The sequence below is a fragment of the Bombus affinis genome, chromosome 11 (assembly GCF_024516045.1).
Source record: "Bombus affinis isolate iyBomAffi1 chromosome 11, iyBomAffi1.2, whole genome shotgun sequence".
In the NCBI taxonomy this organism is placed as follows: Eukaryota; Metazoa; Arthropoda; class Insecta; order Hymenoptera; family Apidae; genus Bombus; species Bombus affinis.
Window position 1 is genome coordinate 6,888,455 of NC_066354.1, and position 8,956 is coordinate 6,897,410.

General features: G+C 42.2%; 1 long non-coding RNA gene across 1 annotated transcript; it reads right to left on the reverse strand.

Moving 5' to 3' along the window:
* Positions 1-284: 284 nt before the first annotated feature.
* On the reverse strand, positions 285-1,299 carry LOC126922003 (uncharacterized). The gene is made up of 2 exons (XR_007712623.1): positions 992-1,299; positions 285-568 (listed from the first exon to the last, which is right to left on the reverse strand). It is a non-coding gene; the product is annotated as an uncharacterized LOC126922003 (long non-coding RNA).
* Positions 1,300-8,956: the final 7,657 nt, after the last annotated feature.

Consider the following 8,956-nt stretch of genomic DNA (forward strand, 5'->3'; position numbering starts at 1 on the left):
GAACACAGGGCGCGCACGACGTGGAGTCTCGAGGAGTCGTGTCGTTTGATCGAGCTTCCATCCAATCAACACGCCGATTCCGCTCGAGACCACTTCGATAACCGTTCATAAAGATAGTCAAGCATCATCCTTCCTCCTGCTCTACCACTGAATTCGCACCGCATTAATTTACAACTCCAACTCCATGCTCACCTTGAAATTTTAATTTCCCAGCGTCCGAGGTCAGTCACGTCTGAACCAACCACTTCATCTTCCATTCGCGGTTATCGAATAAAAAAATTCACTTTCTCCGTGTTTCTACTTTTTATTGCATCGAATCTACGTAGAGGCCAAGGTTGACACGATACGAGCCGGCCGACTTGAAATTTACGACATCATACTTGGGTAGCAGTTTTATTAGCTCTGGAATGGCTTGGTTGACGCTTTTCCCTTGTCTGATCAGTGTCTCAAACTCTTGAGTCAGCTTCGTGTACAAACTCATTAGAGACGTCATGGTGCGATGCAGCGAGTCCTGGCCACCGAATTTGTTCATCAAATCCACATTTTGCAATTAGGGAACTGCTTCGGTCTGTTAAGAAGGGAGCCAAGTTTCTATACGCTAAAAATGTCTTCAGTTCTTATAGAACGATAACAAACAAATGTTGCATTCACGTTCGCGTAGAACGTTATCATATCTCTATGGTACCTACGTGAACACGCTGGAAATGTACTTTTATTACAATTGGACTCCGTGGATGTACATCGTACGATATCTAAATCTACGATAACTAGCATTTTCGTGTATTTGTTGGAAATTTAAAAATGCAAAGATATACATAAATCACGTAACACCCAAACATATATAAGATATATAAGGTATAGTACTCGTTACAATATTAACTGGGCGAGACTGATAAATTCACTAGTCTTTTTCTTAAAATATTTTCTTCTCTTATCATCTTCAAAAATAAAGACACTAATCATAGAACTACGAGAATTGCTATATTCTTACCTGAACAATGAGAAAGGCTAGGCAGAAGATGACAATGGAGACAATTACGAGGGTCCTCATAATGCGAAGATTCGAAAGATTCAAGAAAAAAATCGCAAATATTGGAAATTCGTAGGTGAACCAACGTTTGGCGAACATTAATCACCGACTGACCAGGTATCCGTATTTATTGTGCGGATCAGTCGGTCGCCGGATGCTGCCGCGATTATCAGCCGTCGGAATTACCTGCCATCAGCAGTAAATTGCAGCGAGCGGGGCCGACATTGTGTTGGCCAGTTCCGGGTCGCGGCAGCACGACAGCTCGTTGCAAGTTACAACGACAGCGAGCAGGGACGAACGAACGCCCGGCCAAATCCTGAGACGAGATATGACTCGATGAAGGTTTAACCTCTCCCGATCAGCGAATAGTAAATTTCGTCGACCGACGTGTCGGCCGTGTTGCGATCCCAACGATCGATCTGGATCGCTGGAACGGGATTCAGTTTGGTTCACAAGGTTTGCTTTGGTTTTCGGAAACCTCAATCTCCGTCCAGTTGACACGTGTCCCGTTCAATCTAACTCGTCGGAATATTAACAGAAATTTGAGCTGTTGAAAGATTCTCAACAAGATCATAATTTTATTATCTGGAGTATGAAAGATAGTATGACGTATATATGATTAGAATTACTAATTTAAGAAAGCTGTCTGGAAGAGATTTAATTACAAAAAGTTGTAAAAACGAAGCTGCATAGCAAACCATCTTCCAAGGAAACTACTTCTATCTAAAATGTAATATTTATTTTGAATAATCCTGTATACATCGTCGCCACGGCGCCAGTGTTATTGCAAATGCTCGTGAATTTGCATAATTCATCGCGTGATCGCTTTGACACGTCTACGAGCGAGATAATCGTGAATCTCAGATTTGCAAAAGAAATCCTGCTCTTTTCAAAATATTTGCGCGGAATATTGATGTTTCATCGTGGCTTTGTGCGATTCATCATTTAACGACACTCTAATCGGCCGATAATTATCCACCAACACGAAACTTCAACGTGATTTCGTGCTGGAAAGCAAACAACACACTCGGTATATAAATCAACGTTTTCAAGTAGACCAACTTCGGTGTTTCGATCAGTTCGAAATGTACGAGTATCTGTTCTTCTAATTTTTTGGTTTTCTGCTCGAGAGAAAACATATTTAGGTCGAGAATTCTGTAGAAAATTTCACGATATTCTACTATTGAAGTTTCGTTTACCTACCTAAGTTATATTTTGTTGGTTGTCAACGAGAAAATTAAACGTCACTGGGAACATTTTACGACAGTGTGGCGCGATATCGAGCCATCAACGCGTCATTACGCAGAGAAATAGAGCGAACAGATGGGCTTCCGGTTGTCTTCGTTCTCAGGTCGCTTCCGTGGCAAGCGCCATCTTCCACAGATCTCGTCGCTTCGCACATTATTTGTTCGCGTCTTCGACGTTTCGAAGCCGTTAAAAAGCGATTTCCCTTTGCGAACGATCCATTTCTGACGTTCCTGGTCCGTTGCATCGCAAACACGTGTCCCTATCCAAAAGGAGTTGGTCCTTCCTTTCATTCCTAATCTACTATATATTCTCTTTGTACAACTGTTCTTGCTTCAATATCTCGAGGAAAAATATCTTCTCTAGTTTGTTAATAATTCATACTTTACGTGTCGTTTAACCAGAGCTGCGGTTCATTCGTTAAAATTTAATTGCAAAACCAATTTGGACGTCAAATATCACCAAGTATTACAAGAGAAATATTTGAATTTCGCTCTCCAGTCGATACGAATAATCAGAATATTCAGCCGATTTTTCTACTAAAGATTAAATTCAAACAAAATCGCCAGAAGCCGTTGAAAAAATAAAATTGAAACTAATTAAACGACGGGATGAATGCATGAAATTCCCTCTATAAAATTAATTTTCGTTAAATACATGAAGTTTTGAAGAAAGTACGTGTGGTTGAAGTTTTATTTAAAAGAACGTCATTTTATAACATTAAAAATGGTAGAAACGAATTCTAAAGAGTATAATGGTAACAATGGCCACCTTTAATGCTTAACCCAAACGTTCTACATATTTTAATCGTATAAAATTCTCTTCCACGAGAACTCTTATGCGCTCTTATGCGCTCTTATGCGCTCTTCTGCCGTTTCTTTCGCCGATTCAACGCAAAAATTATGCAAAGGATTCACGTGTTCTAAACGTCTTTTCATTCTGGCTCTCGAAATGTTAATTCACAATTGAACGTCATCGTGCAGACTGCGAGAAACAAGCAGGCATAAAACGAACCCGATGCAGAGGCGGACGCGTTTATTTCGTCACGTAGCGAACGGGGAACGAGTCGCGAATTTCCCCGATCCGTCTGCTCGCATGTGGCTCGAGCTGCGTCTTTTGTCGTCGCGAAGAGCACCGGCGTTTCCCCGAGATTGAATCGTAATAAACCGGAACGTGACGAATTTTATGAAAGGGACGCACGCCGCGGCGTGCACTGGCGACGAACGCGCGCACAATGAGCCCAGCTCACGTACAAGTTCAAAGGAATTCTCCAACGAGCAATTAAGTCTTCGACAACGTTAACAACGTCCCAATTCGCGACACCAAAAAAAAAAGAAAAAGAAAGACAAATCCAACCTGATGTTCGTCTCTCGTTGAACCTCGATCATGGTTTCCGATTATTTTAATTCGTCGGTTCGATATTTTTCAGTTTCAGAATTATATGTATACGTGATAATGAGAAATTGTTGCTCTTAATTGGAGTTTATACAAGGCAGTTATAATGGTTATAGAATAGATGATAGAACTCAGATGTTATTTGAGACATGTGCTATGGAAGCGAAATTGAGAGATTTTATTGATTAATCCTTTCATGCTTTACGTAACTAAATTCGTTAAACGATAAATGTACATATGAAAAAGTACTGGCACGTAACCTCATTTGCCAATGAAACGTTTTTCAAACGAATATCATGTTTTTAAAATCGTATAAAAGTACTACTGTATGATACGAGATTTAATCTACTTCGACCTAATTAGTTAATACGTACATGCTGTAACTGATGTGGCAATCGTTATCGTAGCCATAGTATTCATCGTCGATGAAATTCTGATCTGAATTTTTACAAAAGAAGACTCAAAAAGGATGTGTTTCTGCGATCAAAAACCGATAAAAATTGTCCTACATAACTTGAAAAAATTCAATCTTCAAAAGGCTAATCATTTGGTTTCTAAAAAAATATATTAATTACATCGATGTCATCAGGTGTTTAATCGAGTCGTCAAAACGGTCAGAGCTATGAAAGTCTATATTAACCGCTAACCATCCCGCCAGGATTAAAGCGGTACATTTGTCAAGCTTTAAATATTCCTCTGACCCCATCAGCATTCCCGTCAGACAAACAGGTTACTGTGCTCATCCGAGAACCGCTCCTCCTTCTTCCTCCCTTTCCAGCCAACGAGCGGAACGATTCCGAAAAACAAATAGCCGCGTTGGCTCGTTTGATTTACTCGCGTCAATTTGTTCCCGGCCTTATTAAACACGTGCACCCGCGTCCATCCTCTGGGAACGAGAACCGAAAAACCGGCCACCGAAACGACCAGGCAAATGGTCCAGATGCAACAGAGAAAAGACACCGTCGCGTCGTCGTCGTCGTCAGACAGGATCTACGAACCGCTTTGATCGTGCCGCGAAACAGACGTTGCCATCCCCGACGTTAATCGAACGAATCAGCCAGTGAACGCCGCTGACACGACGATGCCGCACCGATCCTCGAACGCAGACAGAACATTTAACATGCGAGTAACCAGCACCGTGGCCAGAAATAAACGAGCTTAGAGAGGGCCCTGTCGACGGCTCGTCGTGTAACGCCGCCTCGCAATTAAATCGCCACGCGATTCCTCCCTCGGATCACGTGTTTACGAGGCTTCGCGGAAAATCGTCCATGCAACGGTGAAAGATTTATGGAGAGCCTCGACAGGGTTGACGACGTATCGGGAGCGTTATTAGCCGTTTAATGGAGATAGGTGCGATGTCGGTGAAACGCTGAATTACATTTCCCAGAACACAATGTCTGAATACTTATACGTACACATGTATGTGTAACGATCTTTTTGTTCGTTGAACTATAAATTTCGAGCATAAGTGTTTCGCGACCGTTTGTGCTTTCATTCTAATACTTGTCTTTTTTCTTTTAATAATAGTTGCCGTTTCTCTCTAATTTTAATACTATATCTAACAATTTCAACTGCTAGTGCATCATCCTCTCGCGGTGCGGTATTTTGCTCTGTTCAAACTCTGACGGAACAGTGAACCGTGGATCGAAGCAAAAGGGAAAGAAAGAAAAGCTATAGAGAAAGCTGGGTAAGACGCATTAGCTGGGAAACAGTGGCGACGCTCTATCGTCTGGCACGGCGCAGTTAAATAAACCCCGAGAAAATGCATTTCTCCGTGTGTCCCGGATAGTACCGGATGCGGCTGTCATCCCCGCAAGCTCGTGCATCATCTTCCAGAGACTCTGGATCACGCCTTCTCCTTTCCTCACCATCCTTACCACTCCACCAGACTTTCTCCTTCCTTCTTCATCTTCTCCTCATTTTCTACTTTCTTCTTATTCTTAAATTTTCTTCTATCTTTTCCCTTCTTACTCTCCTACGTCCCTCTTTCCGGTAGAACGACAGGATTATTAATCCTCTGTTTCGAAGCAGATATTTTCGTTCTTCTGCGCAACATTAATTTATTTATTTCAACCGGTATACTACCCTTGCATGTTGACTTATTGCTGAATCTGCTCGTCTTTCACACGTGGTCGCCATTAAAAATGTTTCCGTCTCGTTCCTCTGATATTATACGATTCGCGTTTTCGATTTCAAAGTTGACTTTTTCTTTTAGAGAAAAGGAAAAAGGAAAAAGGTTGATGGTTAACAGGACACGGGTTAAAAATATTTCCAGCAGGTGTTAAATAATATTTTTAACAGGAAAGAGCGTGCCGTGTGCGAGGATCTAGCTGGTTGTTCGCTAGGTGGACGACTTTATCTACGCGTGACATTTATTAATAGCCTTTCTATCTTTAAAAGGAAAGATGACACGTCGTCGTGTCACCTCGACGCGCGAACTAACGAGACTAAAAGCTCGTAATTGATTCTCTTCCGGCGGGCGCGCGCTCGCGCACGACACCCATCCTCGGCCGCGACACGGTCCCGGCAAAAAAGAAACTACCTATTAGCGACGTTCATCGGCTGCCATTAAATTATGGCCCGCTACTGTCCGGATAACGATGGCGTCGCTTCAAAGCCATCGCGCAATTTTTTCCGTCGCCATGACCAGCCTGTCTGGCCATTTCCTTCACGCTTTTTTCGACCATGCTCTTGCACTTTACGCACAATGAAAGTTCGTTCCACGAATCGAGACTGCGTGCAGAAATTCAAACAAATTTTGTTTTCGTTAGAGGGAGCTTGGATATTAATTTGCTAGAACTAAATTTTTCTTAATCTGTTATATCTGTTATATTGCTATCGATATGTAGATATCGTCAATATTTCAAGGATAGATATGTACTGTCAATACGATATGGCCAATATTTATTCACAAACCGCATTTTCGTTGAGAACCTTGAAATATTGACGATATTACTGATCTTCCGAAAGCAGCCGTAACAAACAATTCGTTTACTAATATTTTAATGACAGAGATATAAAACCCTACAAAATCATAAATAATATCCGCCTTTAGCGATCTCCGAAGTAAATGCTTACAAAAAAACCTCATCAAATAAAGTACATTCCGATAAATCTTTTCCTTGCAAGTCTTCGCTTCCCAAGTTTACCTGAAACCATCTAAAAATTCCACATACATATTTATAACACGATAATCTTCCTTCCGAAACCAAAATCCCAAAACAATATCCCACGATGATCAATCCTGCGCGTCGAAAACTTCCTTCCGTCATCGATTTCGCATTACAAGCACAGCAGTTCTCCTTCCAAGAGGGAGTTGCAGCGTCTCAGGCGTCGCGTACGCGACTCCGTGATTAAATCTCATTCAATAACAGAAACTCATGGTAGAACTCGACGAAAGTTTCGCGCTTCCTCGCAAGATCTAGCAGAGAGGAAGTAAGAGGAGTAGAAGAGGTGTCGTTGATCGCGCTCGCAAAATCGACGCGTCACCGTCCCTCCGCCGGAAGCAGCAGACGTAACTGTCCCTTCGGGGACGTTAATGTCATCTCCATAATCACCGTAGAGCCGAGTGACAGGAACGTGATGCGGAAGCTCGAAAGCCGGTCGCTCAGCCGACCCATTACTAGTCGCGCCATCAATCCCTGCGATTAGGCTAATAATTTCTCTCGGTCGCTACCCCTCTCGATGGTAGGAGAACACGTCCCGTTTCCGGGCCAGACCGCGGTGTTAACCACGGAAAGGACACCGTGAATTATAACGCGTCCGTGTTCCGTCGTGTTCGATCCCCCGGCGAATTATCTGCGTATTAAGGACGCCTAAACGATCCTCGATCGTCTGCTTGTTCTTCGTGTAAGCCTTCTGTTTGCAGAAGGAAGAGTTGGTATCCCTGGATGTAAGTGGAAACGGATTGCTCTTAAATATCTATAAGTTGATTTCTATGGATGGCGCTGGAAGTAAGTGAAGTTAGTTCTTCGAGTTTCTTCGCGATTTACTTTTATCCCACATACAATATAGAAACTGGGAGAAATTTGTAGCGTGAATCAAATCGTATGGATATCTACGCTGTGATTATTGCATTGTAATTACGTCACGTTCCTGAGAAACGTTCATCCCTGAGAAAACAGAAAATATCTCATAGAATAATTTCTAAAGTAACTAGGAGAAATTACCGAATTCGACTCTTTGAATAACAGAAGCATTTTCTCGTGAAATCGTTCACAAGAGGATTTTGTCCGTAAACGAAAGAAACGGGAAGTCTAATTAAGGCGGAGGTCAAGATTCACGTTGACTAATAGCGCGATTAGCGTTCGCGAACGTCGTCAACTGCCCGGTAGCGAGGAGATTCCACGACGTATCGTTGAGCTGGACGCAATTCCTCGTTAATGATAATACCTTCTGGGCCGACAATTGCGCTCGCACGAAGACGTAAGAACGGATTGTGAAACTGGCATTCCTCTTAATTAGGATCGCGGCTGGTGCCGGCCTGCAAACGGTGAGATACAGTTCTCGCGGACTGGTTTCTTAAATAATCACCCAACCACTCGTAAACGTGTCGCTCAAGGCTGTTCACCATCGTTTCGCTATCCCCTTCGAGTTTTCCATGTAATCGACTTTCACACTAATCCACTGCAAAATCTTGATAAAATTGAAGTTGTATAAGAATAGAACTTATATAAGTTAAAACTGGTATAAGATAAGACTGATAAATTTCGATAAAACTGTTTTCAGTGATCCACGATGTTCCTGCGATTGTACGTTATATTTTATATGTACTTTGTACGATGTTTACACATTAACAACCCCAATTGTGGTTATGTATTGTTTATTCGCTTTTAAAATCAAAGGTAATTTTATTCTTCGTCTTATTTTACTTATATTGTCTATGAATATCTTTCTTTGGGATAAAGCAATAGTTAGAGTTACAATTTTCGTAAATCTCTCACCGTGAAATTCTTTCGTAAGAGGATTTGTTTATTGATTTGTCGTGTCGCGCGAGTACTCGAAGGAAGTAGCTGGAGCTCGATCGAAACAGTCGCCAGAAACGTACACGTGCGATGTCCTTCGGCTCTCGTAACCATCCACTTTGCAACTCTCGAGAGTGTCGACCGAGATTGGATGGCTATCGTTGCCATTTGCAAGGTCGATTGCACCAGTCATTTGGAAAGTCGAATGGTTCTTCCGATGTATGCCGCCCAACATTCGGTGCCCCTCAAACCGAACATCGGATCGACGTTTCTCTCCAACATTTCTGCATATTTCAGTATCACGACATCTCCGGACTTGTCG